The following is a 20,575-nucleotide window of genomic DNA, read 5'->3' on the forward strand; positions in this document are numbered from 1 at the left end:
AGCCAATAAAGGCCCTGCTTTCAAGGAGTTTATAGTCTAAAAGAAGGGGAAAGACTTGGACACAAGTACCCTGGAAACAACCCAGAATGAGATAAGAGGAAAGAACAGTTTTTGATAAGAGAAAGGAGAATGCTCTGAGAAACTAGTCTGGAGAGAAAAGGAAGGGAGAAAGGAACTGAGGTCTGGATTAAAGGAATCTATCCCAGGTATGAAGACTGGAACTTCAACAAAGGCACAGCGATTCGGGAGGGTAGTAAATTATGTATTGTGACTTAACTTTTCATGAGTGTATGTGGTCTTTCTAATTAGACTGTAAACTCTTTGAAGGAGCTTATCTCTCTATGTATTCTGGAGAGCTGCCTAGGCACAGAGTCTTTATTCATTTATCCAACAAACATTTATTGCGCTGTTAATAAGTACAGTACCACCCTGTGCATGGGCAAAAAAAAAAAAAACTGTTTATGTGTTGGGGAGAAGGAAAATATGTGACCCTAGGCAGAGTGGAATTCAACGAGCTGAACATAGGTAAAAAAAAGCCAAAACTTAAAAAACAAAAAGTAGGAATGTGCAAATACCAGTGCCCAGGAATGAAACAGGCAAATAATTGTACCCTGCCCTATGATGGACGGTACTAGGACCCCTTCTCTCTCCCCATCTCTTATCTTTCCATCCCTTCCCCCAACTAAAGTTTCTAAATCAACTAGCTGGGACACTGCCTTACAAGTAAACTCTTACTTATCTGAACATTAGTAATCATATATAATAGCCTACAATGAGAAGCAACATAGTGTAGAGCAAAGGTGTCAAACATGCTACCCACAGGCCACATGCAACCTGATCCAGATTTAAATGTAGTTAGGAAATAATTTTTAAAAAATAAAATTGCAATGAAATATAAGTAATATTACATTTTAAAGTTAAGTCAATATGTGACCTTCAGTGTAGTGGGTGGACTGGTGCCCTTGAAACCAAGAAGATACAGATTCAAGTTTCAGCTGTGTGACCCTGGGAAACTCACTTAACTTCTCTGTGCAGGCAATTCTCTAAGACTAGAAATTACAAAAAGAAAAAAAGAAAGAAAAGAACACTAACCTGTACTGATAGAGGGAGTTTTCTCACCTGGAAGTTCCCTATACCAGTGAAATCATAGGGCCAGTCTCTATCCCTATGACATAACATATAGTTTTATTTAAAATGTAATGTAAATTAGCTCAAGTAATCTTCAGTAGCAGTTAATTTAAGAATTTTTGTTTTATCTAGGAAGGTTCATTGCATTCATTTAAACATTCATTTGCTTCCTACAATGTTCTAGCCACTGGAGGTACACAGACACAAATTCAATAGTCTTTGCCTCAAAAAACTTACATTCTACCATATGTACTATATATAATTGAGTACCATAAAAATAAACCACAGAAAAGCCCATTGCATTTTAATGTTTTATTAATACTTACTTATGTTTCTAACACATTCATTTCCCTCACATATAATGGAAGAAAAGGTAGTTTAGCAAAACTGGTCCATGAAGTCACCCCAACTAATAGAGTATATGACACTCCACACCCATAATGCACCGCATTTCAAACCAGAGGAAGATGGTATGCTCCAATATCCAGCATGAGGAAAAATATTGAACATTTCATTTGGTCTGAGCTCCGTGGTCCCTCTTTAAACAGTATCCATAAACGAAGTCTTGCAAGTTGCCTCTTTTTGCATTTTGTCCACTCTATTAGATTGCAAACTGAGAGCAGAGCCTGTGTTGGCAGCATCTCTTAGTGCCCTGCATACAGTAGGTGAAGGGAAAAAAATCTGTTATCATTGTAAAACCTCCTAATCCCTAGTGCAGCCAACGTAACTGGAAAATAATTAATAAGATACGTAAAAATCCAGTAAAACCTAAATGATATTAAATTTTAAAATTGAGTCAGCACATGACCATCCACTATGCCACCACTGGGCTGGGAATCAGGAAAACTCATGTTCATGAGTTCAAATCTGGTCTCAGACACTTATTAGCTGTGTGACTGTGGACAAGTCACTTAACCCTGTTGGCCTCAGTTTCCTCATCTGTAAAATGAGATGGAGAAGGAAATGGCAAACTACTTCAGTATCTTTGCCAAGGAAAACCCCCAATGGGGTCACAGAGAGTCGACATAACTGAATAACAAATAGTGTGCTGGGCTGGTAAACTGGGGGCTTGACCCCAAATCTGGGATTGGATAATCCACAAACTGCTTGGATAATGAGTAGGCCTTCCTTCTCCCATGGGAGTGGGGGTAGGGCCCTAGGCTGCCTGGGGCCAATGAGCACTAGGGTTGTTTGATCCCCATGGAGACAGGACTGTGTATGTGTGTTTGTGTTTGCACGTTCTGGGACAGTGCACAGGGACCTGGCTCTCTGCAAGGCCACCTCACGCCACCTTCTCTCCCTTCCCCCTCCAGGTTGCCACAGAGACCATTGATGACTGGGGACAATAAAGGCCTCCTGAATTGCTGGCGGCAGCTTCCAGAGGGAGAGAGGAGCAGAGCGCTGACTCAGAGATCTGGTTGCTCTTATCTTCACACTGGTCCCACCCCAAGCAGCCATTGCTGGAGCCTAACTACTTGGCCTCAGCCATTTTCCTTCCTTGCTAGACCCTTTCTCTGACAGACACTCTCTCCTCAATCTTTCCTACTACCATTCAGAGACCACTCCCTGCTTCTGCTCTCTCTCCACACCTCCTCTCATCTCACCTGGGACACTCTCCTCCTCCACCTCTCAGAAGGTCCGAGTGCCATGCCTCCTAACCCTGTTCCACACTCACCTCCTCCAGAAAGTCTCCTCAAGCTGACCCTCCCTTCCCCAGCTTGTCTCCCAGCTCCAACACTTATTAATTGTGGCTTTGAGGATGTCATCATCAGCTGATATTTATTTATAAAGCTCTTTAAGATTTATAAGGGGCTTTAACATACACTATCTCATTTTGTGTCTCCCCTTAATTCTGTAAGCAATAATAATTAATATTTATTTAATAATGAGTAATATAATAAAAGTATTATCCTACTTTACACATGGAGAAACTGAGGCTCAAATAAGTTAGGTGAGATGCCTTGCTCAGGTCACCCAGCACTCTTTGCACTAATCTCTGTTGCTGCCCCCTGTTATTTTATCTAAGGGGATCCTTAACTCGAGGTTTTTCTCCATAAACTTTGATAACTATTTCAATATAATTGGTTTCCTTTGTTAAGTAGTATCTGACTCTTCATGACTCTATCTGGGGTTTTCTTGGCAGAGATACTGGAGTAGTTTGCCATTTCCTTCTCCAGCTCATCTTACAGATGAGAAAATCAAGCAAACAGGCTTAAATGACTTGCCCAGGGTCACACAGCTAATAAGGGTCTGAGGCCAGATCTGAACTCAGGAGGATGAGTTTTCTGACTCCAGGCAGGGTGCTCTATCAACTGCACTACCTGGCTACTCTTTTGTAGTCTTGGATATTTTATTTTATGCATTTAAAACCTTCATTCTGAGAAGGGGTCCATAGGCTTCACCAGACTATTAAAGCAGTCCAGAACACCAAAAAACGTTAAGAATCTTTGGACTGGAAGGTCTCTGAAGGACCTGTCCAACTCCCCCCCCCCCCCCAAAAAAGTGCTGTTTCTAGCTCTGGTGGTCAAAGCTCTGACCACACCCTCAGGTCTGACTGCCTCTTTTGAGAACAGCATTGACAAGCTCACATACTTCCAGAACAGGATGACTAGGGTGGTGATGGTACTTAGAAACAATGCCCCAGAGGCTCCCAGGGATGTTCAGCTTGGAAAAGAGAAGATGTGAACAGGACAGACGTGTCCATAAGCACTTTACCACATCTCTGATGGAAAACATCTTGTTTGACGACCTCAGAGGTTAAGAATTAGGAGCAATGAGGAGATAGTCAGGGAGGGATATGTAAACACATACACTATGTACAGGAAAATTTCCTGCCAATCAGAGTAGTCAAAAGTGGAAGGCGGCTAGGAATCCACAGTGGGTGCCCCATCACTGAACGTGTTCAAAGAGAGCCTGAATGAGCATTTATTGAAAGTATAGTAGAAGGGATTCGTTGTTCAGGGATAAATTGGCAGACTGAGGGTGAAGTAACTAGAGTTCTGGACTTCGAGTGTGACCTCAGACACTAGCTGGGTGACCCTGGGCAAGTCACTTAGCCTCCATCTCAGTTTCCCCAACTATAATAGGAGAATAAGATAGCACCGACCTCCCAGGGTGGTAGTAAGACTCAAATGTAAGAGCCTAGCACAGAGCCTAACATACAGAAGGAGGCACTTAAATGCTGATTGCCTTCCTTTCCCTTCTCTTAGTCCCTGTCCTTGGAATTCCCCTGTGGAGCTGAAATTCAGAGTCACAGACTAGGAGCTACCAGAGGGCAGTAGATCGTTTTCTCCTTCCTCTGACCCCCTAGATTCCAGATCCTTCCAATGCCCAAGACACAGCTCTGCCTATAGAGGATGCTCAGAATTGAATGTGCATGAATTGTCACTGAGCCCTACCTTTTTTTTGTTTCTCCTACCTTCTACTCTCTTTTTTATCAACTCCTTTCCCCAAAACTCAATGCCTAGGGTAAGATGGGTTAAGCCCTCTTAAAGCCTCTCAAACATGGTGTCTCAGACCCCAACCATGGGAGAAGTATTGCTGAATGGCTAACTTCAATCTTTCCTGCTGTGTGGAAGTCTATAGCCCTCTTGTTCTGAATCAGAGAATAATGATGGTATAAAAAACAAACAGAAAACCCCTTTCCTCACTTTAGCCACTTAAGAATGAATCTCATTCCTCCCCTGCCCCCAAATTCCTTCTCCCCTCCCATAGCCAGAGATTTTGTCTCCTCCTTTGAGAGATGATGGGGAGATTCCCCTTGAGTGACAAAAAACAGAGCCCCAGAAGGTCAGGAATGCAGGTCCTCTGCTCCAGTAAACAAACTTTGCTCCAGTCAGGGCATCATCTCTGATAAAAGAATCTAATCCAGAAAGGCTGGTGGGGACTGCTGAGCTGGTTTCAGACTCTAAGGTCCCAGGCACAGCTAAGCCCTGGCCTGGTGATAGGATCTACACCTAGGATTCCAAAGGCTTATTCAGGAATGGTCTTTCTCTTTACATGCGCACCTTCTAGGAAACTAGGGGAAGGATGAAATGGGGAGTGGGGTTTCAGTTATGGTATCATAAAGAGGAAATTAGAGGAATCGTGGCCCATTAAAACTGACCCCAGATGGATCTCTATAGCAAAGGACCTGAAATGAGACTTGGACCTTTTCAGGGTCTCTGGTCATATAACGACTCCTGGGAAGGGCTCCCTGGATATGCTTTGATTTGGTTAACAATGGGCATGGGCAGAGCCTGGCTAAGGGTTCTGCAAAGCAACGCATGGCTAAGCTAAGGGTGAGTGACTAGAACGAAGCTAGTGTTAGGATGAAATTACTTGTGATGATCAAAAAAGAAATTCCTTTCTGCCACCTCCTCACCACTTTGGATGTGCTGTAAAAATGTAACAGACGTCTGATTGCTTTACTCAACTTGGAGAAGGCTTAGTGTGGGAGACGTACTTACTTAGCAGGTCTGTGCAACAGGAATTGTGGATACTATCCTTCATTTCCATGTTGAAATTAAATTAAATTAAATGAATCATGGGAGCCTATGGTGATTTCAATAAGTAGCTTTTAGTGAAAGATTCTGATTGTGTAAACAGAGAAAAGGGACAAAAAACGGAGATCTTTCTACAGCTCCCCACAAGTTCATAGGGGGTCTTCTTGGAAAAAGTGCACCACTTTTAAGTAATAACATCCAGTCTCATCAAAGTTTAAAAAACAAATACAGTTACAAAATTTTGATTCCGACAATAGCACTGGAGAAAGGTCTTACTCTGACCAACCATTCTGTAATTCTTAAGAAGAGATGGCATTGAACAACTTAGATTTTGTAAATGGAACAAGTAGACCAAGACAGAAAGTTTTTCAAGACCACACACTACCACATGATCGAATTCCTAAGTGGTATTTGAACAGGATTACCTGGCCTGAAGGTAATAGGAGAATATGCCCTTCAGATGAATTTAATCACAGGGGACAAAACAGAGTCATACCATATTTTTCACATATGTTCCATTTTCATTCATACCCCAAGAAGACAGTTCAGGTGACTATTAAGCAAAAAATGCAAGTGACATTCAGCAGTATGGATCCTCTTATCCCTTAGCCATCAACTACAGTTATACTTTGACTTTAGATTATAGGCTTGAAGAGGGTAGTGGTGTCTGTTTTTCATTGTTTCAGTTGTTTCTGACTCTGTGACTCCATCTGGGGTTTTCTTGGTAAAGATAATGTAATGGTTTGTCATTTCCTTTTCAGTTCATTTCACAGATGGAGGAAACTGAGGCAGATGGGGTTAAGTGACTTGCTCAGAGTCACACAGCTAGTAAGTGTCTGAGGTCACATTTGAACTCAGGTCTTCCTGACTCCAGTTCCAGCACTTTCTCCACTGTACCATCTAGCTGCCCCAAAAGAAACTATACCCTTCAAATAAATTCAAATAAACATACATGTTTTCATCTTCATCTGTGCCCCCCCAAAAAATATTGCAGGTGACAAAAAGTCACAAGCTGTGGGACAGCATGAGAAATCGCCCATTTTAATGGTTGATTACAATTGCGGCCTTTAGATCGTAGACCGGAAGAGGAAAAAAAAGTGAGCAGACTTTGCAACTGGAGCTGAATGACTCATTTTCATTTTAATTTTCTATATTCTCATTTAATTTGAATTTGCCTCCTTTACCTTGTTAATGGACCACATGTTGTGAAAAACGAGAAATCTTTGTATTTCATGGAAATAGAGAACTTTTATTACTGTCAAAGGAGTTTTTCTCACTATAAATAGTACTTTGATGATCTCAGGCTTGAACAGGTAAATACCTATGAGGGAAAAAAGCTGGAAATATGAAGTCAAAACATTATTTTTAATCTGGAATCTGGAAACTGGTCTAGTTGGCTGAGACTGTATTTTTAGTTGTGTATGCTTATGGAATTGCATTTCTGGTTGCAAAACTTGCAATAAAAATTAAGTTTCCTATTTAAAAAAAAACACCTGGCCACAGAGAGGTCTGAGGACAAACCCAATGACCTCTGGAGGTGCAGGGAGATGAATGCTTCTCAAACCAAGTAACTCAGCTGGTCTAAGAAGAATTCCTAAAAAGAGATTGCAGAGGCAGAGACAAATGAGAAATGCCTACAGTTCCAGCCTGAGGGGGAAATTGAAAGGAAAAATTAAACAGAGCATATTTTACTCTGATAAGCCTTATCTCCTCTGATTCTTATCAGTGGGTTCCCAGGTACCAGGACTGAGTCAGACTTGGGGCCCTACATGCAGAGGAATGAGGTGGACGTGTCTGAGTCATCATGGTTCTTTAGTCACCAGAAGGGAAAGGCTGAGGGGTCAGTCTCTGCGGGTGGGCTAACAACTGTTTCTGGAGAAGTGCCCTTCCCTTAAACATTCCTCAGGGTAGGGTCATAATTCCTGGGTGAGAGATTTCCCTCCTGGGACTAGAAGTCATTCTTTATGGAGTTAATGTTTCCCAGCTCCTGAAGCCTAGGCAATCAGCTTTCTGAGATCTAACTGAAATTCCTCCCTAAGGTTGCCAGGGCATACCCTCTGTTCACTATCAAAAATTCCTTAATAGATTTGAAGATCATTGAGAAGGTCTTTCTCAAGGGACTGGAAGCCAGTATCCATGATGAGAAGGGGACCCAGGTGTTGTCCCTGGTTCCCAAATCTTCCACCTCACTCATTCTTAGCTAAGACTCTTTCACAAGAATTCTAAGTTCCCAAAGAACAAGACAGAATGGGGAGGGGAAAGAGGAGAAGGGAAAAGGAGGTGAATAAAGTGAAAGCAGTTTACCTCTTTGCTCTGCGTCCCTGAGAAATTCTAAGCTTGTCTGTGATGTTCCCTTTCTCTTTCTGGAAGTTTGGTGAGAACTGAGCACATGGTGGAAAAAGGCCTGAAGTCAAATTGGCAGCTTCTGTGGAGAATGGAAATACTAACACCATCAAGATCCCCCAGCCTCCTTAACATGCCTCCCCCTACCACCATCACACACACACACACACACACACACACACACACACACACACACACACACACACACACACACAGAGTTTAATTCATTTTTCTCCTGGACAGCTTTCTCTCCCCCCAAATTAAGCAAGGAATCCTAAAGTTGAGATGGCTAATTTTTCCACTTTTCAGAGAGCTCCCAGTTCTATCTCATATTGAGTCAAAATTTGCCACTCTCTAATTTAAGCCACTAGTCCCAGTTCTCCCCTGGGTCTCAAAGGACCAGAGGACAATTAATCCAATTAAGTTAAAAAACTGTCTTTTCCATAGCACAGCTTTTCAAATATCTGAAGAGTATAATACCTAATAATAGTAACCTACTGCATAGCTGTTGTAAGGAGCAAAGGAGATAATGTGCATACATGTGTAAGTGTTGTGTGCATGCATGTGTGTGTGTGAGAGAGAGAGAGAGAGAGAGAAAGACAGAGAGAGAGAGAGAAAGAGAGAATTGGACTGGATTTTCCCCATGGGATACTGAATCCCTTGCTTTTGCAGAGACCCCAAGAATCTGGGACTTTTGATCCTAGGAGATTTGAGGGGGGAAAATTCAGAGTGGAAATGTACAGCTAATTTTTTTTCTGGTATTTATTTCCTCCTAAGTAAGTTCCATTGATTTAATTCTGTAAACTTTTCATTTGTAGATTGCTATACTAAGTACTGACACTTTTTGCACTATTGAATTCTATATGTACACTGCTATATTGTATATTATTGAGTCTTGTATAAATACTGGTGCTAAGTTTGCTGTGTGAGAAATTTGAGATCATTAGATTCTTACCCTGTAGTTACAATGTTCACATTATTCTTTCTGCATTTAAGTAGATGTATACACTGCCTGCCTGTTGTGAAAACCTAATTCCCTACTGTTGCTTATAGTGAGCATTCCTGGCCTACAATCTACCAGTAGCTGATATTTTTTGCTAGTTGCCCCATCCTGATGTATGAATTTGCAATTCCATTTGCTTTATCCCTGGTAGTGACAATAATCTATGTGGGAATTTTGGGTGTTCTATGAAATAAGGGACCCAAAGAAAATTACCTGAAGCTTTGAAAGGATCACCTCTGCTAGAAGGACTGCTCCTAGAGAATTTAGGTGTGCCCTGTGTAGAAGGGGGCACTTTATGTTCAGACCCTAGTTGGATGGCCTCATGCACTGAGGGAATCATTAGAAGAGTTTCCACCCAGGACAGTTTCTCATTTGAAAAGGAGTCAATGCTAGAAAGTGTCAAATCCATTTAGGGAGAGCTCCATGTTTGCTTGGAAAGCTCAGTGTGGACCATGCTTCTGTTTGAGACTGAAGTCAGTTATATTTATCTTTGCTCCTTCTGCTTGTGAGCTGAGAAACGACCCTTCCAGGGAAAGAGGAGCCTTGTAACCCCGAAGGATTTGAGTGTTTTGGAAGGATGAATTAAGTCCCTTTTGACTTCTGATGGGAAAGAGCCATTAATCAATGAATCTTTAAAAAAGAAATGACCTACACTTGATCTTTCTCTTCCTTTCCCATTTTCAGATCTTATCAGGGCTATTAAAAAAACTAAGAAGGATAGGGGAAAGACTGCTCTGATATACTCCTTGCTCTCCACTGCCAGGTTCTCCCCTTTCCTCCATCACTCAGACACTTCTCTGCCTTTGAGGTTCATGTACTCATCTCTACTACCCAATCAAAATCCTACTGTCTGTTGTCTACAGATTCCCAGGTCAGCCCTCTCCCTTCCTCAATGAGTTCAATACCTGGCTTACAATTTTTCTTCCCTGCCCTCATACTAGGGTACTTCTACATGTAAATTCTCCGTCAAATATCCTAACCACTTTGCTCCTCAACCTGCTCACTCCCACCCTCCCTCAGACACACAAGATAGTCATACCTTTGATCTTTCCACAACCCACAAATGTACCATCCCCATGTTCAAAAACTCAGAAATCTCCTTGCCTTTTCAACTGTCCCTCTGCCTTCCCTTACACAGGCCTAGTCTTCATTCACACTGTGATCTTCAATTCCTTGACTCCTTCAATTCTCTCCAAGGATCTCCCCTACACTGGTGTCTTTTCTCCTCTCCATCTTGATTCCTTGATGAACCAATTCAACTCTATACTGTCCTCTTTTGAATCCCTACCCCCACTAATTACATTGCTGATTATGCCCTGCCAAGCTTTAGCTTTGGATCATTCCTACCATTCATTGCCTTCACTCCTACACATGTGCTGCTGAACAAAGGTGGGAAAGTTACACAAGTGTTCTGGTGATGTCTACTACAGATTTATCTTACATAACCTCAATTGGGCCCTTACTGCTGCTAAGTAATCCTACTATGCTACCCTTATCAACTCACTATCCCATTTTCCATATCCATTTTTCCAAACCTTTTTATCCCTCCTCAAATTTCCCATGACTCCCACTCCTCTCCCTCTCTCAACTGAGAACCTTGCCTCATATTTTATGGAGAAAATTGAAGCCATTTGCCATTAGCCCCCTTTTCTCCTCTCTTCCTCATCTCCTATCACTCAGGTGCTTTCTGCTACTCTCTCCTCTTTCCCCAGTTTCACATGATGAAGTGTCCTTACTCCTTACCAAGACTAACCTCTCTCTTGTTCAAGGGACAGGTGGCTTCTAGGTCAGCACTGAAAGACTTGGAGGGGGTGAGAACAGAGTCAAGACAAGGGAGTAAAGGCAGGGACTCACTGGAGCTGTCCTCCAAAACCCTCCAAATACCTTTAAAAATGACTAAACAAATTCTAGAGCAGCAGAACCCATAAAAAGATGGAATAAAAGAAATTTCTAGCCCAAAACAATTTACAAGGTCAGCAGGAAAAGTCTGTTGCACCAGGCTGAAAGAGGAACTCAGTCCAGAGTAAGCTGCATCAGCACAGACTGACTCCAGTGAGTGTGGAGCAGGCTTCAAGGAGATTGAATTGCTGGAAGCTGTGACAGTTTCTGGATCCCTAGGCCCACAGACACCAGGGACAACTTAGAAGGTCAGCAGGAAGTGTCTATCACACTAGGGAGGGAGTGGAGCACAGTCTAGTGCAGGCACAGGCAGCCCAGCTTTGAGAGTGACTGAATCAGTAGTGGCAGCAACAGCCACAGCCATAGCCACAAGTATCTGCTTCCAGGGCTCCCAGCCTACAGACAATAAAGGGGCTGAACAACTGGTTAGAAAGAGATTATAGGGGTCTCTCTGCTAGCACTGAGGCAGGACTCATTTGCTTTGCCCACCCTCAGATCAGGTCCTAGTTCTCATGGCAGTCCCAGGGTGAGGAGGAGCTTGTATAGCAGACTTGTGGCAGTAGTGGAAAGGGGGACCTCCACACAGTTCCAGGGTAGAAAAGAGTACCTGTGGTCACTCACAGTCCAGAGCACAGGTCAAGAGACTTGAAAACATCTCTCCTTAGATCATACCACTTTGGAAGAACTGAAAACTTACAGATACAGAAGTATCTCTGAAAACAGCTTCACCAAATCACTGAAGCTTGGGACAGTGTGCCTTCTACTCTGGAGGCAGAGCCCTACTTTAACAAACAGTTAAAAATCAATTAAAAGTCTGGGAATATGAGCAAATGGAAAAAAACTCAGACTATAGAAAGTTATTATGGTGACAAGATCAAAACACACACTTAGAAGACAACAAAGTCAAAGCTCTTACATCCAAAGCCTCCAAGAAAAATATGAATTGGTCTCAGGCCAAGGAAGGACTCAAAAAAGATTTTGAAAAATCAGAGTAAGAGAAGTAGAGGAAAAATTGAGAAGAGAAATGAGAGTGACACAAGAAAATCATGAGAAAAGAGCTTGGTGAAGGAGACACAAAAAAATACTGAAGAAAATAGCACCTTAAAAAACAGACCAGGCTAAATGGCAAAAGAGGTTCAAAAAGCCAATAAGGAGAAGAATACCTTAAAAAGCAAAACTGGCCAAATGGAAAAGGAGATCCAAAAGCTCACTGAAGAAGATAATTGCTTAAAAGTTAGAATGCAGGAAATTGAAACTAACGACTTTAAGAGAAACCAAGAAGCAATAAAACAATGCCAAAAGAGTGAAAAAAATAAAAGACAATGTGACATTTTTCTCATGAGAAAAACAACTGATCTAGAAAATAGATCCAGGAGAGATAATATGTAAATTATTGGACTACCTGAAAACCACAATCAGAAAAAGAACCTATCATCTTTCAAGATACAGAAGTATCTCTGAAAACAGCTGCACAAAACCCCTGAAGCTTGGGACAGTGTGCCTTCCACACCTTTCCAAAGTGGAAGCAGCGCCCTACTTAAACAAACAGTTAAAAGTCAGGGAAAACTGCCCTGATATTCTAGAACCAGAGGGTAAAATAGAAATTGAAAGAATCAGATCACTTTCTGAATGGGGTCCTAAAATGAAAACTACCAGGAATATTGTATCCAAATTCCAGAGTTCACAGGTCAAGGAGGAAATATTGCAACAAGCAGCCAGAAAGAAACAATTCAAACACTGTGGAGCCACAGTCAGGATAAGATAAGATTCAGCAGTTTCTACATTAAAGGATCAGAAGGCTTGGAATATGATATTCCAAGGGGCAAAAGAGCTAGGATTACAACCAAGAATCACCTCCCCAGCAATACTTAGTATTGCCCTTCAGGAGAAAAAATGGATATTCAATGAGATAGAGGATTTTCAAGCATTCTTGTTGAAAACATCAGAACTGAATAGAAAATTTAACTTTTAAATACAAGACTCAAGAAAAGTGTAAAAAGGTAAACAGGAAAGGGAAATCACAAGGGACTTAATAAGGTTAAACTGTTTACATTCCTACATGGTAAAATGATATTTGTAACTCATAAGACCTTTCTCATTATTAGGCCAGTTAGAAGGAGCATATATAGACAGAGGGCACAGGTGTGAGTTGAATATGAAGTGATGATCTATAAAAAATAAAATTAAGGTGTGAGAGAGGAATGTACCAGGAGAAAGAGAAAGGAAAAGGTAGTATGGAGTAAATTATCTCACATAAAAGAAGCAAGAAAAAGCTTTTACAATGAGGGGAAGAAGGGGGATGTGAGAGGGAGTAAGTGAACCTTACTCTCATAAGAATTGGCTCAAAGATGGAATAAGATCCACAAAGAATGGGGTATAGAAATCTATCTTACCCTAAAGGAAAGTAGAAGGAGAAGGGAATGGGAGGGAGAGATAGAAGGAGGACAGATTGGGGGAAGGGGCAATCTAAAGCAAAACATTTTTGAAGAGGGACAGGGTGAAAGGAGAGAGAGAATAGAAAGGGGATAGGAGGAATAAGATAGACAGAAATGCAATCAGCAACAGTAACTGTGGAAAAATATTTGAAGTAAGTTTATCTGATAAAGGCCTCATTTCTCTAATATACAAAGAACTATGTCAAATTTATAAAAATAAGCCATTCTCCAATTGATAAATGATCAAAAGATATAATCAGTTTTCAGATGAAGTAATTAAAGCTCTCTATAGCCATATGAGAAAATATTCTATTGATTGGAGAAATGCAAATTAAAGCAATTCTGAGGTACCACCTCATACCTAGTAAACTGGCTAATAGGACAGAAAAAGTAAATAACAAATGTCGGAGGGGATGTGGGGGAAATGAGACATTAATGTACTCTTGGTGGAGTTGTAAACTAATTCAACCATTCTACAGAGCAATTTGGAACTATGCCCAAAGGGCTATAATGCACACCCTTTGACCGAGCAACACCACTACTAGATCTATATCTCAAAAGATATTTAAAAAAAAAGGAAAAGGACCTATACATACATAATAATTCATAGCAGCTCTTTTCTGGAGGTAAGGAATCAGAAATTGAGGGGATACCTATCCATTAGGGAATAGCAGAACAAGTTTTGGTACCTAATTATGATGGAATACTATTGTACTTTAAGAAATGATGAGCAAGATGCTCTCAGAAAAACCTGAAAAGATTTGCATGGGCTGATGCAAAGTGAAATGTACTGTGTGCAAAGTAACAGCAACATTATAAGATGATCAGCTGTGAATGCCTTAGTCATTTGCATCAATACAATGATCCATGACAACTCTGAAGGATTTAGAAAAATGCTATCACTCCTCAGAGAAAGAACTGATGGTGACTGAATACAGACTGAAGCATGTTTTTTTTTTTTTAACTTTTTCTCAAGTTTTGTGTCTATGTTTTCTTTCACAACATGTTTTAAGCTTTGGGGGGGGGGGGGAGGACATGGGGATATATGTTGTGGAATGAAATACTGAATCCAATACTAAATCTACATCACACACCAAGTACCTTCCTATTCCCTTTTAAGGAGGTCCTAGACATGGGTCATGTCTAAGCTTTAAGTGATCTTCTCCCAAGCATCTGGGATGGGGACATAAAGATTCAGAAATAATGAAAAAGAGCCAAGGCCAAGAGCCCTGAGTACTGAATCCTCCTAGGCCTAGACCTAGCAGCAGTTTGTTGTCATGTTGTCAGCATCTTTCTAAAACATAGCACTCAAAACCTAAAATACAATCTTCAACATGCTGTTTAAGATAAGTAAGTACTACCACAGAGCTGTGCTGGTAAATGTTGAACAAGCATTCAAGAAACATATGCATAAACATGATGTATTTTTAAAAGTTTAATATGCATTATTAACATTTTCTCCATCACTCCCTTAAGTCTAGACACTCAACAAAATAATAAATCACTCTCTGATTTGTAGTTTTTGCCAATTTCTGAGAAAGAAATGCTTACACTGAAAATTTAACAACCATTTCTAGTGAACCAGTTGGAGGTGACTCTGGCATACCACTGTATGGGGTGGGGGGGGGAGGGAAAGAGAAAGGGGAGAGAACTAGCTAGCTTTATGGGTAAAGTGCTAGACCTGGCATTGAGAAGATCTGAGTTCAAATATGACCTCAGTCATTTAATAATTCTGTAATCCTGGGCAAGTCACTTAAACTCTCTGAACTCTCTGTCTTAATTTCCTCATCTGAGGAATGGGGATAATTATAGCACCTATCTCCCAAGGTTGTAGTAATGATAAAATGAAATGACTGTCGAGTGCTTTGCAAACTGTCAGAGCACTATATAAATACTGCCTTTTTATTGCAGTCTATAATTATGGTAGGCTATTTGACAATTTTGTCACGTTTAACACAAATTGAGTTTCCAACCTATTCAATGCCTAGGTATTTTTATACAAATTGCTTTCTAGTCATGTCTCCCTCTTCTTCTATTTGTTTAGATGATTTTTTAAACCTAACTCAGGACTTCATGTGTATTTTTGCATCTTCTACCCCTAGTACAGTATCTCAAATACAAATGCCAGGTTCTACCAAACTGGAAAAACACTGAAGATGATCCCACCGACAGATTATCTTTGTTGCCTAAGAACCAGCCTATTTCATTTTAGAAAAGTCCATCACAAGATGATGAAATGTATCCATCTCATGAAGACCATCTACTAAAATATGCTCACCATCTAAGGGAGAGGACCAAGACAGATGAAATCAAGGATCTTGGATAGATTGAAGTACATTTCAATCTTATTAGATCCAGCCCATCATTCCATCCTGGAGGGATCTTTCTGGATCCAATTTCTTTTATCCATTAGGGTAGCTTTCTCTATCAGATTCATCACATCTTACTCAAGTTTGATAAGAAGGTCATCTATGTCTTTATCCTAGTCACTGAAAAGGCTGTTTAGCCACTGGCCAAGGAGAGAATGCCATCATTTTACTAGAGTACTCCTCCAGATTAACATTAACATATGCTCATTTACACTAATTTAGTCATTAATCAATACTAGCACATAAGTAGTATAAGTTAAAAGGGCACCACAGTGTGATGACATGGGGCAGGGGAGGGAAGCACACTTCATTCATGCCTCTCAACTCAAAGACCTCTACCTTTCTCTTCTCTGATACAGTTCTCATGCTGATTGATATAGCCACCTTATGCCAGAATTATACTGTAATAACCTTCTGGTTGGCCTCCACCTCTCAAGTTTCACCCCACTTCAGTTCACCTGCTACTGTAATGCTAAAGTTGTCTTCCTAAAACATAAGCTCTGACCTTTTCCCTCACTCCATAAACTCCTGTGGTTCCCAGTTACCTACAGAATAAAATGAAAATCCTTTCCTGCTTTTAAAGCCTTTCATAATCTGACCCTTTTCTATCTTTCTACCTTACAACACCTTACAACCCTCCCAGGGTTCTGTCATCCAGTGACACTGGACTCCTTGCTGTTCCTCACACATCACAATCTATCTCCCAATTCTGTATCTTTTCACTGGCTTTCCTTCATACCTGGGGATGCTTTCCCTTCTTACCTCTACCTCCTGACTGCCCTGATTTCAGTCATTTCAGTCATGTCCAATTCTTCATGACCCCACTTTGGGATTTTCTTGGCAAAGATACTAGAGTGGTTTGCCATTTCCTTCTCTAGATCATTTTACAGATGAGGAAACTGAGGCAAACAGAGTTCAATAATTTCCCCAGGGTCACACAGCTAGCAAGTGATTTTGGCCAGACTTGAACTCAGGAAAATGAGGCTTCCTGATTCCAAGTCCAATGCTCTATCTACTGCACCATCTCAGCTCAAATCCCATGTTCTGCAAGAGGCCTTTCCTATTACTAGTCCCTTCCCTCTAAGATAACTCCCAATTTATCTCACATATACCTTGTAAATTCATAGCTGTTTGAATCAGAATCTGAGCTCAATTAAAAAAAAATTTAAAAGAACATGGATTGCTTGGAGGAAAGAACTTTTTAGGGGGTAGGGACTTTTTTTGGGGGGGAACTTATATCCCCAGTGAATAGCACAGTGCTTTAGTGTTTAATAAATAATTTTTTAGTGTTTAAGAAATAATTGACTGACTGACCCAACTGGTCCATGAGACCACATGATATAATTCACCCTGTAGCACCACTCTCACCCCTACCCCAGCCCGGGTCTATTCACTATAGCACCTTTCTCTCCTTTCTCTTGGAATTCCCCTCCTAAGTCAGTTCTATCCTTACTGCCTATGTGACCTTGAACAAGTCACTTAACTTCTCAGTTACACTTATGTAAAAATGAATAGATTCAATGAAGTGTAAGGCCTTCAGATCTAAATCTATGATTCTGTGGCCTCTCTAAGCTCCAATTTCCTGAGCAGCAGGAGGAATAGTAGCTAATCCTTAGGAAGATCTCTTCAGACAAAGGAGGGGGAAGTCATGGGCAGCAAGACCCTCTCCACTCCCTCAGCTCGTGGATCTAGGAGAGATTTAGTCCAGAGGTAGGTGGAGGATATTCAATATGGGTTCCTTTTGCTTCTGAGCATATACATAGATATTCAGGAGCTGTGAAGCTAAGAGCACATGAACAGGTAGCATTTGGAGTCTGTTCTGGTCTCCTAAGTTTGCTGGATTTATCACAGCCAACCTGGAGAATGGGGAGCAATAAGGAAGTGAGCACCATTAAATAAGGGATCAGGCTTGGATTCCCCAGTCTGTTCCTCAACGGAAAAGGCCCTAAACACAAAGCAAGAGAGAGATTGGGCCTAGCAGCAGGTATTGAAGAGAGGTGAGTTTTCACTAAGCAGGCTGGGAGGAGGAATTATTTCTCCTGAAATATGGGGCAGCTATGGCAACAGGAGAGAATGGGAAGGAAGAAAGGTTAGGGGAGGGGTAGTGGGATGTGAGTGGAGGAACCCTCAAACCCCGGAGGCCAGGCTGGTCTTCTCTCCACTGAACAGACACCCCCTTGTGGATGGAGTCCTTGTTCCAGGAACTAATATAAGAGAGCCAAAAGGAGGAGAAGGCATGGCACCTGCCTTTGGGAAACTCCCAGGATGAGAAAGAGGAAAACCAGACACACCCAGGGCACAGGAGCAGAAGCAAAGACCAAACTCATTAGTGCAGAGGAAATGGTGAGGTACTGAGAGGAAGCTAGGAGGCGCTCTCTTGTAGTCAGGATGGCTGTTTGCTACAGTGAAGAATGCTGAATTGGAATCAGGACCCACACTCAATGAATCAATGAATAAATGAATTAAATTACCTCTAAGGTCTTCAGGTCTAAATGCATGATCCCATGACCTCTCTAAGCCTACTTACTAGTTTTGTGATCTATAAGGATTATCATGCCCATTTTTCTTTTTCTTTTTTTTAAAATTTATTTAAGTTTTCAACATTCATTTCCACAAAATTTTGACTTCCAAATTTTCTCCCCATCTCTCCCCTCCCCTCACCCCACCCCAAAATGCTGAGCATTCTGATTACCCCTTCCACCAAAATGGCCTCCCTTATAACACCCCTCCCTTCCCTTATCCCCATCTTCTCTTTTGTCTTGTAGGGCAAGATAAATTTCTATACCCCATTATCTGTATTTCTTATTTCCCAGTTGTATGCAAAAGCAATTCTCAACATCTGTTCCTAAAACTTTTAGTTCCAACTTCTCTTCCTTCCTCCCTTCCCATCCATTCCCACTGAGAAGGCAAGCAATTCAAAATAGGGGATATATGTATAGTTCTGCAAAAGACTTCCATAATAGTCATGTTGTGTAAGACTAACTATATTTCCCTCCATCCTTCTATTTCTTCTATTCTTCCTCTATCTCCCATTTCTTCTATTCTCTCTTTTGACCTTGTCCCTCCCCAAGAGTGTATACTTCTAATTGCTCCCTCCTCCCACTTGCCCTCCCTTCCATCATGCCCCCTACCTTGCTTATCCCCTTCTCCCCTACTTTCCTACGGTGTTAAGATAGGTTTTCATACCAAATTGAGTGTGCATGTTATTCCTTCCTTTACCCAAATGTGATGAGAATAATCTTCACTTTTTCTCTCTCACCTCCCCCCTTTTCCCCTCCATTGAAAAAGCTTTATCTTGCCTCTTTTATGAGAGATAATTTGCCCCATTCCATTTCTCCCTTTCTCCTCCCAACATATTCCTCTCTCACCCCTTAATTTTAGTTTTTTAGATATGATCCCTTCCTATTCAACTCATCCTGTGGTCTCTGTCTCTATGTGTGTATGTGTATATGTGTGTGTGTGTGTGTGTGTGTGTGTGTGTGTGTGTGTGTGTGTGTGTGTGTGTGTGTGTGTAATCCCTCCAACTACTCAAATATTGAGAAAAGTTTCAAGAGTTACCAATATTATCTTTCCATGCAGGAATGTAAACAGTTCAACTTTAATAAGTCCCTTATGATTTCTGTTTCCTGTTTACCTTTTCATGCTTCTTTTGATTCTTGTGTTTGAAAGTCAAATTTTCTGTTCAGCTCTAGTCTTTTCATAAAGAATGCTTGAAAGTCCTCTATTTCATTGAATGACCATTTTTCCCCTGAAGTATTATACTCAGTTTAGTAGGTAGGTGATTCTTGGTTTTAATCCTAGTTCCTCTGACTTCTGGAATATCATATTCCATGCCCTTCAATCCCTTAATGTAGAAGATGCTAGATCTTGTGTTATTCTGATTGTATTTCCATAATACTCGAATTGTTTCTTTCTGGCTGCTTGCAATATTTTCTCCTTGACCTGGGAACTCTGGAATTGGCTACGATATTCCTAGAAGTTTCTCCTTTTGGATCTCTTTCAGGAGGTGATTGGTGGATTCTTTCAATATTCATTTTACCCTCTGGTTCTAGAATATCAGGGTAGTTTTCCTTGATAATTTCATGAAAGATGATGTCAGGGCTCTTTTTTTGATCATGGCTTTCAGGTAGTCCCATAATTTTAAAATTGTCTCTCTTAGATCTATTTTCCATGTCAGTTGTTTTTCCAATGAGATATTTCACATTATCTTCCATTTTTTCATTCTTTTGGTTTTGTTTTGTAATTTCTAATTTTTAAAGAACTATTTTCTTCAGTGAGCTTTTGAACCTCCTTTCCCATTTGGCTAATTTTGCTTTTTAAAGCATTCTTCTCCTCATTGGCTTTGTGGACCTCTTTTGCCAACTGAGTTAGCCTATTTTTAAAGGTGTTATCTTCTTCAGCATTTTATTGGGTCTCCTTTGGCAAGTTGTTGGCTTGCTTTTCATGATTCTCTTGCACCATCTCATTTCTCTTCCCAATTTTTCCTCCACCTCTCTTACTTGATTTTCAAAATCATTTTTGAGCTCTTCCATGGTCCAGGATCATTGCATATTTATTTTGGATGCTTGGGATGCAGAAGCCTTGACTTTTATGTCTTCCCCTGATGGTAAGCATTGTTCTTCCTCACCCAAAAGGATGGGAGAAAATACCTGTTAACCAAGAAAGTAACCTTCTATAGTCTTATTTTTTTCCCTTTTTTGGACATTTTCCCAACCAGTTACTTGACTTTTTGGTCCTTTGTCAAGAGTAGGGTATACTCTGGGGACCTGTAAGACCTCAGTTCCTCCAAGGTGGGACAATCAAACCTGCACACAATCTGGGAGCAACCAGAAACTTTTCTGCCCAGAATCTAAGAGTAGTAGAATTCCCTCTCCACAACCACCTCCAGTTCTGCCACACCAGCACCCAGGGCTG

The 20,575-nt window shown here is 41.0% G+C and overlaps 1 long non-coding RNA gene across 1 annotated transcript in view; it reads right to left on the minus strand.

Annotated features, from left to right (window-relative positions):
- Positions 1–1,424: 1,424 nt before the first annotated feature.
- LOC140534124 (uncharacterized) overlaps positions 1,425–20,575 on the minus strand; it is a 94,718-nt gene continuing 75,567 nt past the window's right edge. The window contains exons 5-6 of the long non-coding RNA XR_011977165.1: positions 7,917–8,037; positions 1,425–1,780 (exon numbers count right to left, since the gene is read on the minus strand). This is a non-coding gene — a long non-coding RNA (uncharacterized lncRNA). The remainder of the gene's footprint in view (positions 1,781–7,916; positions 8,038–20,575) is intronic.

This window comes from Notamacropus eugenii, chromosome 3, assembly GCF_028372415.1.
Source record: "Notamacropus eugenii isolate mMacEug1 chromosome 3, mMacEug1.pri_v2, whole genome shotgun sequence".
In the NCBI taxonomy this organism is placed as follows: Eukaryota; Metazoa; Chordata; class Mammalia; order Diprotodontia; family Macropodidae; genus Notamacropus; species Notamacropus eugenii.